The 16,750-nt window shown below is 42.0% G+C and overlaps 1 long non-coding RNA gene across 1 annotated transcript; it reads left to right on the plus strand.

Annotated features, from left to right (window-relative positions):
* Window positions 1-5,548: 5,548 nt before the first annotated feature.
* On the plus strand, window positions 5,549-12,590 carry LOC129383950 (uncharacterized). The gene is made up of 3 exons (XR_008611734.2): window positions 5,549-5,954; window positions 7,057-7,158; window positions 12,472-12,590. It is a non-coding gene; the product is annotated as an uncharacterized lncRNA (long non-coding RNA).
* Window positions 12,591-16,750: the final 4,160 nt, after the last annotated feature.

A 16,750-nucleotide genomic window follows, 5' to 3' on the forward strand; every position in this document is an offset into this window, starting at 1 on the left:
CAGACGACAGGACGAAGGCGCTCGCAGTGCTTCCAGTAATTTAGCACTAGGGTGTTTTATAGCCTGACGTACCAGAAAACGAGTTTTCATTTGTATTCTTTTGAGAAAAGCCTCCACTTGTGCGAGGCAGACCACATTCATGGCACTAGGTGAAATGTAAAGTAGCAATTTAGTGCAAATTGCGATACAAATGCACGCCGCAGAGCTCGCAGCGGCAAGCTACGCCGTCAAGCACCAGCATTTATATTCCGAATGTTATTTTGCTGTGCACGGTAACAGCTTCGCGAGTTAGCAGATGTACACAGAAGAAGATAAAAAAAAAACATTTCACTGACGATATATAAGAAATGTATAAAACATACTATTGGGTATGTATCCGTAGGACAGCTGGGTGTAAGCCACTGGGTATGCGTCCTAGGGGTCCACGGATATATGCCGCTTTCATATAAATCTTTTTTCACATCAACTTAGGTCACTGCAAGTATCACATCACACCTACACGACGACATTCACGTAATGCGTTTTTTCGTTACTCTTTTTTTTTTTGCAAGTGGCCATTGGCGTAACCGTTACCTTCTTTTTTCGCCTCTCAAGAAGCGCGTTCTTTTCGAATGTCGCTTTCAACATCACGTTGGTGCTCTTTAAGGGCTCCGACTGGGCGATATTGAGCTAAGAGACTTTCGCTGCTAGCGAAGTGGTTCAAGGTCGCTGCTCTGGGTTTCTTGCTCATCATAAAGCGACGAAGTATTTGCCTAAAGACTACTAAGGTTGCCAGAATAACCGCTACGAGTATGACCGATAACATGTGCGCTTGTACGTGTACATTCGGCTCCAATAGCAGTCGGCACCGCGAGTGCCTTGGGCATACGTGATTGTATCTAATAATGACTCTGCCGGCATATCAACACGATGATAAATTTGTAGGCATATTGCTCTCATGGCGACGCCAACTACAGTCGAGCAGCTCTACAACGAACACCTCTTGAACAGAATCACCTGTATAACGAATGAATAACCCTTTCCTTATTCTTGTGTGAGCTGTGTGTTGCGCGATCTTTACATTGGAGTGACCTGTACAACGAAGGATACCGGAAACTCCAAGCACTACGTTATAAAGCGGTTCGACACCATTATACTTGTTTGACATGATTGGCACGTGCACGTCAAGCCCCACATAGTACAAGTTACAGCACCTGTGTGCGCTCTAGCTTCCTACCGGACTATAGAATCAATTACTTCCTTTCTTGCGACGCGATCGAGAGCATGCCAGTTTATTCCCCACATAGTACAAGTTACAGCACCTGTGTGCGCTCTAGCTTCCTACCGGACTATAGAATCAATTACTTCCTTTCTTGCGTAGCGATCGAGAGCATGTCAGTTTATTCCATTCTCGCCTCGTGGCAGCGAAAGCTTTGGGACGCTGTGTTAAACTACACCCCACCTGCGGGGTCGGCTGTCATTCTCCAGTCATTCCCTCGTAGCAGAAGGCTACGAACCCTCTGCGAGACAGTGTACCGCCTTTGGGATGGGCTAAGGTTGTACCTTCCTTTCTGGAATAAGAAATCACCGGCGATTACTATAGTCCCTAAAGCGAAATCTACACCCGTTTTCATTTCGCGATTTATTCGCTGGCGCCGACAATGTCTCGTGTGGTACAGAAAGGCTTAAAATCTAGTGACTGTTGGTTTGCAATGTTTGATTTATATAGTAATTTCTTTTATAAGAAGCGGTAGAAGTCGCAAAGTTTCAGAAAATGAAACTATCAAGTTGACAGCTCTGTAACTCAGCAATGAGAAATGATATACCAATGCAGTGAATTGCAACTAGTAGTACATCTAAAGGGAGCAAAATTGGTACCTTGAACATGAACCTGAAATACAGCTTTTGCAGAACCCTTTTACAAAACGGAACGAATTCACGTAAAATATGTGGCATATAAAATTCGTCCGCTTTGAGTGATTTAATGAATCTAGTTTACGGAACCGCGATATCTGCTCTTGATACACTGTTAATAATTTGTAAGCTTAGTGCTTCTATTATTTTAACTTCAGCATTTTTGAAAATAATTTCAACAAAATTAAAGCTCTAAATCGAAATTCCGCTGACAACGGTGACTAGAATTTAGCTTTTTCTTTCCAATGCAACAAATTTCATTAATATCACCTCAGTGGTTATCTCAGAAGAGCGTTTCTGCAATTTGCATGTATTTGAATAGGCCGCATCGGAGTTCGGCCCGAGCTAAAACTGCCTCTAGAATAATCGTAGCTGGCGATTGCGTCTCCTCAGCCCAGTCCGACCATCACATGCCGTTACATTCGTGGCGCATCCGCATGAAGGCGCCACCGGTCCAAACCCACCCCCGCCCCGGGTGCCAGTAGGGTATTCTAAGTATGCTCGCAATTAGGTGCTGCGCAGCAAACCAGAAGCTCATTCGGTTAACATCCATGAACCTCCCGTTCCGTTTATCTCTCTCGCTCTGTGTCGTAATTAAGTACCACGTAACTAATGAAACTGTTTTATTCATATTTTTTTAAACTCGTTGCCTTTCTTGTTTCTTTAGAGAGCACGACAATGATTAAGGAAGTGCTGAACGCGTACCTGAGCGTTCTTGAACCTCTTGTCTAATGCAACGTTATCCACGAGCTCAATATTGCGCACGAGAACGTACAAAGCAAATATGTTTGGCCCTGTTCCACACTGTTCCGCTACCAGTAATAAATTTCACTTTGAAGCAAAGGTCGACAGCTCCAATGTGCTACCCCCTATGAAAATGGTCATTGCCTTTATGTTTCCTTTATGTTTCCTTTTTGTGCCCTATGTGACCTTTATGATTCCTTGTCCTTTGTGTGACCTCCGGGACGCAAACTTTGTGTGTACCACATGTTTACTCATCCTAACGTATACCTCGAGGAAGTGACCTTTATTATGCCTCTAGGATGTGTCCTTTATGTTTACGGCAGGATGTTAACTGGGTGTGCTCTTTGTGTTACCTGAGTGTACACTTGAGTGCACATGTAGGTGACATAGAGTGCACATAACAACTGTCTGTACATATAACACAGGCAGATATATCTGTACAGTGTGACAGCCATTGATACACTCTGCAGAGTCATTGTAATACTAAATCTTGACTTATACTTTCATTTGCCCCAAGAAAACAACCCTTATTGTAATTATTGTAGGGTGTGCCCTTTGTGCTTACGGCGGGATGTTACCTAGGTGTGCACTTCAGTGCATACGTAGGTAACATAGAGCAATAATCCATGTATGGTGCGCATGCACTCTATATATGTTACCTACATGTGCACTTGAGTGCACATGTAGGTAACAGAATGTGCGCAGTGAGCATCTTTTGCAAATAGTACAGTTAGATCTATCTGTACTGTATGTTAGTCACTGGCAGATTCAGGGAAAAGGCATTGCTTGCCCCCCTCACACTAGACATGCCGACCGGCACTAATTGTGCCTATATTGTGCGGAAAATTGAGCATGCCATGAAATAGGATGGTGTATATAATGATTTATGCTATGCATTCTCTTAATATATAAAGTATTTCTTACTTTTTCAACCTGCTATTCTCCAGTAGCAAGTCAGATGCAGAAATCTGCAGTATTTAACCTAATATGCAAGAATTTTATGAAAGTTTTGTGCCAGCTAGACCATAAAATATAGTTGATTGAATGTTTAAGACGCTTCTCATAGCAGGCGTCTTTCAGATGCTCCGCTTCACCTCCAGTTTGGGAAATAATCTACTTAATTTATATATCTGGCTTATATATAAGCACTATGTTACCTGTGTGGGCACTCTATGTTACCTAGCTGTGTACTCCCTCGAGTGCACCTCCAGATAACATAGAGTGCGACCAATGATTATCTTTTTACACATGCTACAGATAGATCGTCTACATGAAAGATGTATTAACTTTAACTACTGGCGTATCACAGTAAAAGAAATGGGGGGGGGTGCACCTGCCTCCCCCTCCCTATCTATCTTGGCTGTATTGATCACCACGCGCCATCAACAGTACATACGTACACCAAAGCCTCATGCAGCGAATAATCTCTCACGACAAATAACAATTGCGCGGCGGCTGGAGACGCGGTGGCACGACGCGCAGTGTTCGATGGCTTGCGCTACATGAACCGAAAAAGAGGCGGACGCCTCCGCGGCCAATCCGCCGTTTATATGATTATACAACCATTTAAGTAGCTGTTCGCGGTGTTATATTGGCTTCATGATAGCCTCATCACACATAAATATCTAATACGTACATTACGATTGTCTCTATAATACCCTCGTAAGATTTCTTTGCAGCCGTCAGCGGGAAATGCAAGCGCTGCTACCTCCAAAGCTGAACTGGAGCTGCCGCTAACTTTCAGAACGCTTAGTTCGAAAGAATGTACTGAAATTGATTATCTATAACGTTTCTGATACTCTAAACTGAAAAAAAATAAACTCGAAGATTGGGAGACGCTGCCACTGCTCCACCTCAAAACCGTGGTCTTCGAAGCACTTTCTTACATGTTGCTTTTTCTACGCAATTTTTTTTTTCAGCCCTCGGCCTTGTCATGATACCTTTCCTCTACTACTCACACAGATTAAACACAAAAGTATGGTCACTAACCAATGCATAACCGGCCGTCGATGCTAAAAGTGCCTTTCTTTTTGAAACTGCATGTGATTGCTGTAGCGAGATAGCAAAGTGGGCGAGTTGGTTACGATTCATCGTACCTTTAGCAACAGCGCAAAAGCAACGCGGAAACAAGGAAGAAACACTCCTAAGAAACAGCGCCGTGTTGTTCTGTTTCTTCCTTTTGTCCGTGTCGCTTTCGCGCTGACCAGAAGTACGAGTCATTGCTGTATCAATATTAGCAGGCGTAGAAGTAGGGCAGCGCGGATCCCGTAAATGCTTGCTTGGGCGTACAACTGAATAATTTATAATTGTGAGTTGGCTGAGTATGAAAGTTGTGTGTGGAGTATGGCGGTATTTGATTACGCGAGCATGCAAGCAGTACGCCTGTTTCACTTTGGCCAAAGCTCCAGCTGCCGCTGCAAGCCAGCCATCGCCACATTTTGTCGTCTTTATTCCTTACGCTACGAGGAAATATGGTTCCACCTATTCAAGATAAGGCCTGACATTCTCAAAAACCCGCCACTGGGCGCCATAAGAAGCTTGTATATGTGTGGCGATTCCGAATTTCTGATCGGTGGGTCTCACAGCTATCGCGGCTGCCCGCTCACCGTCCGCCAGCGCAAGGAGACGGAGCTGCACATGATGCGCGCTGATTGGCTCGTGTCCGTCGGCAAAAGTTCGCGCATAGTTCGTCTGAAATCTCTGTATATACTTTAAAAGAACAAGGCAGCGTGCCAAGACACTTTAAACTCAATAATTTGTGTTTAAATACCAGTCTTCATTCCAGCTACGACTTTTTTCAAATCTCGAAGGCCGTGCTTTTACAAAATGCCCGCTCTAAAAGAAAATGTAGATCTCGGAGGCTAATTTCACTTGTTAACCGCAGCGCGGCGCTGCCGCAGCGTGACGGTTGGGCCACGTTGTGTTGGTGTGCGCGGTGAGAGTGCTCGTTGCAGTTACACGGTAATTGAATCATATTTTCGAACTGCCTAAACAAACTGTGATCCGTATCGTGTGCATTAACCATCAGGAAACCTCTGGACTCGTGTAACGCCATTCATTCGCCTTATGTTTCCTGTGATACGCCTGTCTTATGTGTACTACAGCGCCCGTCCGAGCTGCCTTTGTTCTCGCCTGTCCGCGTTCGCTCGTGAAATACCTGGTACTGTGGCTTCGAATTCTGGTGCGTGGAAGAATTTGTTGAAAGTTGTGCTTTCGTGCGCTGGTGTTCGTCGGCAATTCGACCGTGTTCGCGCCGGGAAGAGCGTCGTCGCGTGGTGCCTGCGAGACAAAGGAGCCGTTCGCCGACCGCATTGAAGGTAAGCAGGTCTGACGCTTGCGCGCATTCTCGCAGCTTATGGTTCATGTAGTAAGCTTTGTGGAACGACAACAGAACACTTTCGTAGCGTATGTTGACCACGTTAATGTGCACATTTAGCAAAGCGTTTCACGAGGGGAATTTCTGTGAAATGTATTATTTCTCACCGCTTACTTCCTTTATGCAGTGATGTGCTACCACCGCCGATTGTTGGGACTTAATGGGCAAATATTTACGTAAACGCTGAAAGTTACTGTTTCCTCGGTAGTTTCCCAGCACAAAATTCTTCCGTAGATATGCATTTCCGCAAGTTACGTGTGTAATGCATGTCGATGTGTCACGGGCATCGCGAGTTGGCACTCGACTGCGGTGTTTTACACTTGAGCAGATATTAGCTTTTGTGAAGATTATTTTATTGATGCAGTTCAGTTAGAAGTCCAGCTTCGCGAGAACCTGTCTGCATTGTTTCTGTTCTTCGGCGTGTTCGCGCATTTGTCTTCTATATTGCACGGCAAATATAGACCGATATTACAACAGCGAAATTTCTTTTTAATCGAGGCATGTCAATCAGACGCTCGTTTTCATTAATATTTTGATCTGAAGAACAGGATGTCAGCTCCTGCGATTGTTGTGAAAGTATGTGGGTTGTAGCACTGCGTAAATAGGGCTGCGATTTTGTTGCGATGCTTTCCACTCGATGTTTGCCTCTCTTATAGCCCACCATTCACAGCTGGCGGTTCTAGTCAATAACGAGGGCGGAGTGTCAGTCAGACCACTGAGGAAAAGGAGTAGCATAGGAAAGGGCATCGCTACAAAATCGCGGCCTAGGTTTTAGACCGTTCATAAACGATTGTTTTGATTCTCTACATATTTAGGTTTTGGTGATAATTTCACAGATATTCTGATGTTTGCTGCTGGTTTTATTCCCGCCTGAATTTTAAAATATAACAGTGTAACCTCGTGAGATATAACTACGAGACATCTGTACAAGCAGGCACAGATTGATGTGAGAGTCCCTTATTTTTTTCAATTCCACATGACACTGTAAATCACACGCTTGAAGCTTCACGTCGCAATAAATTAAACCTTTCTTACTGTTGAAGGTTATGCGGGTTCTGGAGTCAAGCCTACAACCTGTAGGAACCTGCTGCGCTGCTACATACTGGATCGCACAATGATGCACTTGACCTGCATGCTTTTACAAGGTGAGTTAAAAACTAGCTGCACTGTGAGTTGTAGGATATGCTTGTGGAATATGCAATCGTTTTACTGTGTACGTGTGCCATTTCCAGGATTTCTAGTAGCAGATCACTTGCACAATATCTTTTATTTATCTAGGGAGCCTTCAGTTGAAGCAATGTAACTAAATTAAGTTCTTCTGAGATAAATATAAACAGGGCTGGAGTGACTATGCAATGTATACGCGATACAGACTGTATATTATTCGATCCAGATTGCTGTTTTAGGAACGTCATTGAGGAACACGAGGGTGTCTATGAGCCACCCGAGAGAAACGGAAGGCTTTGGTTACGTTAATTATTATGTAGTCACTTCTCACACTAGTACCTGCACACCTGAATTCTTCCCTTTTCTCAGTCACAATTATGTATTGCATACCATAGTTCATCTAAAGAATACCAGCATGAAGACAGTAAAATATCCTGATTTATTAGGTAGCTGCCAAATTACTAATCACAGTATGAGTGCTCAATATTTAAAGCAAACAACAAGCCATTAACCTTTTAATGTGGCAAGTTCAATATGTGTCTCAAGAGCTCGTGGGCTTCCGGGTGGAAGCGGGTCTCAGAAGTTTAATTGGTGATAATGTGGTGTAGAATGCTGCTGAATCATAAAAGTCAGCCCAGTAGACTAGTTGCAAGCCCACCATGGCAGCACAGCTAAAAGCAGAGCATTCTCTGTTGCATTGCATTTTTTTCTCCGTTTCGCTGCACTGGTTCAGTTGATAACACAAACTTGTCCTATGCTGTCATTTATCTCAAATGTGGAGAATCTTTTTTACCTTCTCTTCTTTATTACTTGTCAACGGCCTAATGCACAAGCTTCCCGTGACACGCAAACAATGCGGAGTACTACCTAGAACTTATGCATACATCTGTGGTTTGTGGTGCCATACGCTTACCACCTCAGATGTTTCGGTATGTTACAGGGAGGCTTGCTTCACACTCGAGCCACACTGCACTTGGTGCAATTTTGAAACAGCCACTTTTTGATATAGTGTAATTTGTTGCACTCTCACTGAATTGAGGTTTTCTACTGTGAATAATGCGCTCTCGATGGTTGTACGAAAAGGTTTTAACAACCTGGGTTCTTGGGCCATTACTATTTCTAATGTACATTAATATACCCAATAACATTTCCTCACACATGCGCATTTTTGCAGACGGCATTCTTTATCGTTCCATCAAATGTGCCGATGATCATGCAATCCTCCAAAAAGATCTTGAACTTATTTCTATTTGGTGTAACACTTGGCTAATAAAGCCTAACGTTTCTAAATGTAAAATTATCTCTTTTAGCCGCAAGCATACTAAACCCACGTTTCCTTATCACATAAATAACATCAGTATTTTGCATAATAGTCAAATAAATATCTTGGTGCTCATATATCTTCGACTCTTTTATGGTCAACCTACATTGCATACATATGCGCCAAAGCTTCAAGATCATTAGGGTACATAAGACGCAAGTTGCATAATTCTACTAATCACATTCGTAAATTGGATTATCTAACATTTGTTCTCCCTCAGCTTGAATACGCCGCATCCGTCTGGTCTCCCCATCAGAAATACTTGATCGAAAAACTCGAATCTGTCCAGAATAGGGCTGCGCGTTTTATTTCACATTGTTACGACTATAACAAAAATATCCTTGTTTCATAAATATGTCCATATTACAGCACCATCTGTCCTGCCTCTTGAACCTCCTCATTACAGGTCACACCGACTGTACAGTCAAATTTCATGCGTATCTACGGAACGACTAATTCATTTAATACTCCGCTCTTCCAAGAGCCATTCGCCTTTGGAACAATCTTCCTAATGCCATTGCTTATGAGTGTGACCAGGAAAAATTCCGATATCTTCTAGCATCGCATTTTTCCAAGCTCTCCATAACCTAACATGTTATTTTTTCTTGAGTTTCCTGTTATTATTGTGCTACTACCCCTTAAGTACTGTTTCATTATAGTCAAATATTGTCCCGCTCCCTTTAATTTTATTGCTCATATTTTACTTTGTGAAAATTTCTTGTTCACTGACCTCTCGCATTCAAAAGCATTCAGTTTGTCATTTGCACGATTTTTAACACTACCTTACGGCACGTTAGCGTATTTCTTACAGTGTATTTTTTGTATATGTATTCACATATGTATTCTAATTATTGTGTAACCTTTGAGTGTACTCGCCCCACTTACACAATGCCTCTAGGGTCCTGTAAGGTATCTTTAAATAAATAAATAAATAAATGGTTTAGGCAGAAAGCCTCTCAAGTAATGCTGTCACACAAAGGTTGTATAACCGTGCGGTATGTCTTAAGATTCATACATAACTAAATTTGTGGCCTTCAAGCCCTAGCTTTTTCAACACAATTGTGTGTGCAACAAACACCGTGCTTTTTATCCACTATTCTTATGGTGACAGACTTCTGTCGGTTTAAAGTAAGCGGTCCAATCTGTCTTACTATTTCTGGTTAATGCCACTGCATTGTTGCTGCAATGGTGGCGGCTTCAAGGCCAACTAGATGTCCCAGACTCAGCTGAAAGCATGGACACAGTGTTTGTTTCTTTTGATGATGGTTGTACGTGTGACTAAAGCCTAAACAACTCGCCACGCGAATAACACCTTTCTTGCTTGTGAAGCAGATGCTGCTACATACGCAGAATGTTTGCCTCCCACCTTCTGTGGCATGCTGAAGGTAGTAAAGTGTTTCAGTTTCAGTTTATTATTCGTTCATAACAATTTGTTACAAAATATGGTATACAGACAAGGGTCCCAAAGTCAGAGACTGCACCGGGACCCTTGGATCAGAAGTTATACAAAAAAAAATTAAGCGGAATACAGAGCAGAGAAACAAATAATGAAATAAGCAAAATATAACCAAGAAACTGAGTGACGAACTCATAAAAAACAAAAGGAAAAGGAAAGATGCACAATGAATGGTAATTCCACAGCTTCTAAATAGCAAATTAACATTGAATAAAATTAATCAGACAGCAAATAATTCTTCAGTTCATATTTGAAAGAGTACAAGGTAGTTGACAACTTAATGGAATATGGAAGACTGTTCCAAAGTTTAAGCGCGCAAAAGGAGGAAGCCATCTTTCCGTAATTAGTATGACATAAAGGCAACAAGAAATTTCCTTGTGCTGCAAACCTTGTGTTATTGGGATTAAAAAGGAGATCAGAACTAACAAAGTTGTAAGAAAGTTGTTGAGTTAGTAATTTGAAAAATAATATCGCTAAATGATAGTTAAACAAATCAGTAACTTGAAGAATGCGGTTTGTACGTAGTTGTGAAGAGGCGTTAGAGAAAAGATGGCTTCGTGTTATAATGCGGATAGCCCGATTTTGAATGTGCTGAATAGAGGAAAGATGACAATGATAAGTATTACCCCAAGAAGTGATACCATAAATGATATGACTATGAATTAAAGCGAAGTATAACGATAATAATGCTTCTTTGGGAAAAAATGCACGTGATTTGAGTAGTGCTCTAATGCCAAATGCTGTTTTATGTTTGATGTGTGCAATGTGGTTAGTAAACTTAAGGTGGGGATCTAATTTGATGCCGAGGAAAGAAACACAAGTGGAGGCAGGAATGTCATGCCCATTCAGAGTTATGGTCGGAGAGCAAGGTAAATGTCTCTGTGGAGACTTAAATAACATGAATTGCGTTTTCGTAGTGTTTATAACTAGAAAATTGGCGTTACACCATTCAGTAATTTTCGAAAGATCACTGTTTAGTTTCAAAGTAAGCGAAAGTAATGATTTATCAGAGAGGGCAACAGTCGTGTCGTCGGCGTATAATATAGGTAGGGTATAATTAAGGCAGTCAGGTAAATCATTTATATAAATGGAAAATAATAGTGGACCTAAAATCGAGCCCTGAGGCACTCCTTGGTTAATAATTTTGCTTTCAGCGAAAGCCCCGCCTGCGTACACTGTTAATTCACGATTAAACAGATAACTTTTTAATAAATTAAGAGCTGGACCAGAAATGCCAACAGACTCCAGTTTAGTAAACAAAACTTTGTGGTTTATTGTATCAAAGGCTTTAGTAAAGTCTAAAAAGACCGAGCCAACAAAGTATCCGAGGTCAAGTGAATGTCGAATATAATCAGTTAATGCTAGCAAAGCCAAGTTAGTCGAGCTTCCTGAACGAAAACCGAACTGACAGGGTTTCAGCAAGCTGAATTTCTTAAGGTAAATGTTAATACGACGAAGCATTAATTTTTCTACAACTTTACTAATTGAAGGTAAAATACATATAGGACGATAGTTCGCGACTTGAGCTTTGTCACCCTTTTTATGAACAGGAATTACTTTAGCTTTTTTTAGGCTTCTAGGGAATATACCGGTCTTGAACATGAGGTTAATTAAGTTACTGAGAGCACCAGAAATAGTCGGAGCAACAAGCTTTAAATGAAATGCGGAAATTCCATCAAAACCAGGACTTGAGTCCTTTAAGTTGAAAATCTCAGTAAGGACTTCTTCAGATGTTACAGGAAACAAAAAGAAAGATTTATCGCATCGGCTCGTATGATAAACTGAAGGAACATGGGTAGTATTATAAATTTCATAAAAGTGATTACTGAACGCACGAGCAATGCTAGGCGGGTCAGTGATAGTCACATGATTGTAGATTACTTTTTCAATGGCACTGCCAGAACGCGGTACATTCAAAAACTCGTTGATAAGTTGCCATTAGAATGCCATTAGAATGCCAGTAGAATGCACACCTACAGCCTGCAACTGACAATAAAGATGTGTAAGAACTACAAAAACTTTGTAAAAATGTGAAAAATGCACAGGATATTGTAACGCCTTTCAATTTGGCATTAGAATGTGTGCGCGGCTAACTTTTAACCACATTACCTTATGGCATCGACAGTAGCGTTGCGCGATGGGAGCTTTCCTGGTAGATACTGGCAAGTTTTTGCTCGTGGCATAGTGAGGGCCTCAACTTTGGCAACCTCGATACTTGAGGTACCACACAAAGGATTATTGGCCAGTTGCCTACTCGTACAGTTCATGTACTACTTAGCAGCTGCTGCAATAATGATTAAAAGAATTTGTGAGCAGTTTCATACCTGAGTGGACTGGCAAACAGTGCAGTCTGTTTCAAACAACTAGTTAAAAGCTTCTGTGTTGCCCTGATGTTTTTATGAGCTATTTTTGACTGCTGCAAGTTTCTTAGCTGTGCATACAGGCCAAGCTGTTCTTGCTTATATGAATATTTTTGAATAAGTGAGAAAGATTGGCTTTTGTTTCGTTTTTCAGGTGCCCTGTGAGCTCTCATCCAAGCACCGCATTCCAGAGGTCTGCTGTGAGCAGACGTGGCAAATTGAAGTAACATGCAGATAGTCCAATAAACTACTCGTAATTTCAGACTTTACAAAGTATAGTCAAAACTTTCTTTTAAAAGTGTAAGCACTAATATAACCTAATTTTCCAATCAAACATTACATTTTATATTAGTGAGAAAGACATAACTAGAACAACAGCAGCACTGCAGTGAAGAACGTACAATGGTACTCAAGTGTTATACTGAAATATTATATGAAGGCCAATTAGTTTGTAAGTTTAGAATGAATTGGCATGAATTTCTGCGCCGTAGCTGTGTTCCAATCCTTATACTGCATCATGTAGGGAACAGTAACTGTACAATGAAACCAATGCAAAACAATAAAACTCACAAAAAGGGCATAAATATAAAATGGGTACAGGGAACTCTTCATCTATGCATGTCTTCGCGAAATAGAGGATTTAATCACTGGGGCTACATAAAGGATGCATAACGGTGGGACATACGAAGGAAACATAAAAGCAGTGGCCAAATTTCAACATGGAGGAAATATAAAGGATGGTAACGTAAAGGATGCACAAAGGAAGGACACATATAGAAAACATAAAAGCAGTGGCCAAATTTCAACATGGAGGAAACATAAAGGACGGTAACATAAGGGATACATAAAGGGAGGACACATGAAGGAAACATAAAAGCAGTGGCCAAATTTCAACATGGAGGAACCATAAAGGACGGTAACATAAGGGATACATAAAGGGAGGACACATGAAGGAAACATAAAAGCAGTGGCCAAATTTCAACATGGAGGAAACATAAAGGACATTTCCTCATGTGAACTCCGGGAAACATACAGTAAACATAAAGGACATAACCATTTTCATAAGGGACTCGTGTCGAGATCTTCCGCGCCCACTTGTAACTATCAGGTTCCGTACGGCCTGGTGCACTCATTATTTTTGTGTGTGGGCAAAATTCCAGCTTAAAGTCTCAGCATGTCATTAGAATCGAAAACAGTCCCTTAACCTTCTAAGAGAGAGAGAGAGAATGAAGAGGAAAGGCAGGGAGGTTAACCAGATATGAGTCTCCGGTTTGCTACCCTACACTGGGGATGGGGAATAGGGGTTAGAAAGATGACAGAGAGGAAAACGCTAAAAAAAAAGAAAAAAAAAACACGCACACGTGGAGGCACACACACAAAAGGCGTTCCAGTTAAAGTCGTTCACACAGGGCCGGTAGATCGCAAAAAGCGCAATAGCGCTTGCACGGCCTTCTTCTGTGACGGTAGGTCCTTTCGATGTTGTAGAATTCTTTTTTCGGATAGCGCTTGGTCGTCCAGTCGGTCAAGTTCGTGGCGAAGGCATGCCCTCTGTGTACTGTACTGCGGGCAGGCGCACAAAATATGGCCAATTGATTCTTCCTGGCCACACTGGTCACAGGTTGGGCTGTCGGTCATCCCTATGTGGAATGCATAGGCTTTAGTAAAGGCAACGCCCAACTAAAGTCGATATAAAAGCGTGGAGTCTGTACGGCGAAGCTGTGATGGCGCTCGAAGACTTAGTGTTGGATCAAGTGAGTACACTCGCGTGTTTCTTAAATGTGGCTCATTCCACTGCGACGCGCTGCACTGCCGAGCAAGTAGGCGGAGCTTCCGTGCTGCGTCAGTTCTAGAATGAGTAATTGGGACGTGGTGCTCCTCAGTATGGGCTGAGCGGGCAGCGTGATCCGCCCGTTCATTGCCGATAATCCCGCAGTGACTTCTAAAATGTCCTATATAAAACTACATATATATGTCCTTCCTTCTAAAATGTCCGATATAAAACTGTGCACAGCGCACTGAAAGCCTGCAAAGCTCTTATGTAGGCCCGTAACACCACCTCGCTATCTAGGGACATTCGAATAAACTCGAAAGGAACGGACACGCGCTCACGCGCTCGTTTCTCACCACCTCCAATTCAACCACCCTGTTAAAATTGAATGAACATAATGTAATTTATGTTGCTACCATTGTCACTGCCGGATACGTATCTGAAAAGATCACGCCACGGTTCAATATTGTATGAACGATTTGGTGCTCGTTAGCCATAAATAATGCGAAGAAATAATTGGCGAGAACCCAGCGGGCTAAAACCTAAACGGGTTTTATTTCATACAGTTGCAAAAGCTTTGTTGTAGAGGTATTCCCGTGCGTTGGGCATTATAGTATGTAAGGGCAACTTCATAGTTTACAATAAGGAAAAAAAAAAGCTCTTTAAATTCATGTACTTTTCGAGAACTTATTAACGGCGGCGTGATAGTCTAATATCTTGCAGCTATATAGCAGATATTTGTACTTTGCACATTTTTTCGAGGAATAATGTTTGGAGCATATACGCGGTGGGAAAGAGCATTAGCCAAGTAAATAATATTATCATAATATATTCTGCAGAAAATATTAAACCAATAATATTTGTGCGATGAAAGAGAACATTGATGATTCAACTTCACAGGTCCAGAGTGATTGCAAACTTGAGTATGTTGTACACCAAAATGTACCAAATGAAAATGGCATCTAAAAGCGGTATTCTAACATGACGCCGTTAACTGCTCGCGGTATCTAGCGCGAAGTCATATTTACGAAAGAATTGTCGAGCACCCTTCCTGGACCATTTCACAATGGAAATGCTACCCCACGCATATATTGTTTCAACCGCCAGTTGTAATCGTTTATGTGATTGAAGTCAGTATACCGTCGCATATTCGCTTATTAGAGCACGCGTGTTGAAATTCCCCTTAAAATGCGGATATGCCACGTGAATGATTGCAACGTGGTCAAGAAACAGTGAATGCATAAATGCAGCAATAAAAATTCACCTCTACAGGTTTCGACGTCAGTCGGACTAAGCTAACTCAAATCGCGTCTAAAATGTCCCGCGTAACACTTATACGGCAACAGAGACTAATGCCACGCGATTGCTTTCTGGTCCACTGGTTTGATGTGCAGGCCGAATAGCTCAACACAGGACTGTACACCAATTACGAGCCTGCTAGTACATATAGCCATCTGTGCTACTTCTGGAAATGCGCCGGTGGACGGCTTTGTTCTCTGCGGTTTTACGCATTGAATCAACAAACTGCTCCTAAATATCATCTCCGCAACAATTACACACATTCCACGTTTTTATTCCTTCATTAAAGCACGTAGCTTTCTATGGCACTTTCCATCCGTTTTCTTGACCTGGGTATTACGGCCTCAACAGCACGCCTTATTTTCTCCTTCCAACGTCAGTTATCGCTTTGAGACGCGAGCGATCTCGCGGCTTATTAGAACTGCGTGTATCGCCGAATTGCTGCCACTTTCCGAAGAACAGACGGAAGCAGTTGCTATTTGTGTTGTCATGTGCACGCATTGACTCGTGTGTTCTTGCAATTGAGTTTCAGCATTTATATTATTATATTAGTCAGTTAAACAGCGTGCCACTAAAGTCCAGAAAAAACAACTAGGCCTTCGAAATAGTACAAAATATAAATCTTTCTGGCACTGCTAAGCGCAATATCATGCTAATCCGCCAAATGTACATGAGGTTGAGATGCCGCCTACGGAAACCCTTCCTCGAAGGCTTGGCTTATTTACAGGAGCCGATCTAAGTCTGCGTCTGTGATGCTTAAGCGTTATCCGAAGTCCATCTCAGTGTGACATGACACTTAAGGCAGAAGATGATTACTTTTAGTGTTCGAAGAGAAAAGTATTATCGTGTGTTTACTGCTTCAGCAGCTCGTGAGAGGCTTAGGAGTTTGAGAGTGATTTTTGGGCCACACGATGTCCCTCTAGTTCGTGTTCAGATGCCATTACCTTTCTTGTCAAACGTCTGGGCTAATTCTTGCACCTTCTACCTGGGGTTTTGCACTCGAGGGAAAAGGTAGGATTTCGAAATTTTAGGGAATTATTCTAGAGCTTCAAAGGGTGCCCTTCAATAATGCTGAGTGTACTTGAAGAGGCCTTGTTATACGGAGATGCCGTATTATGTGCAGAAAACATCTAGAGGGAGGGGACTTCTTGCGTGGCTGTTTGACATTAGAATAGGATTAGTATTATGTGATAAGGTGTCGGGATCAGATGACAAGAATGGCGCATCAAAAGACAAGTCGTGAAGATAAATTGTGAAGGTTATATCTTGGTGTATTTCTTTCCACATTGGGAATACAAAAAAAGCAGTTAAAAAGCTGCATTGCTATTAGCTTGTAGCAAAACAGCGTCTGCTTTTTTGTCTTTGA

Source organism: Dermacentor andersoni, chromosome 9 (assembly GCF_023375885.2).
Source record: "Dermacentor andersoni chromosome 9, qqDerAnde1_hic_scaffold, whole genome shotgun sequence".
Lineage (NCBI taxonomy): Eukaryota > Metazoa > Arthropoda > Arachnida > Ixodida > Ixodidae > Dermacentor > Dermacentor andersoni.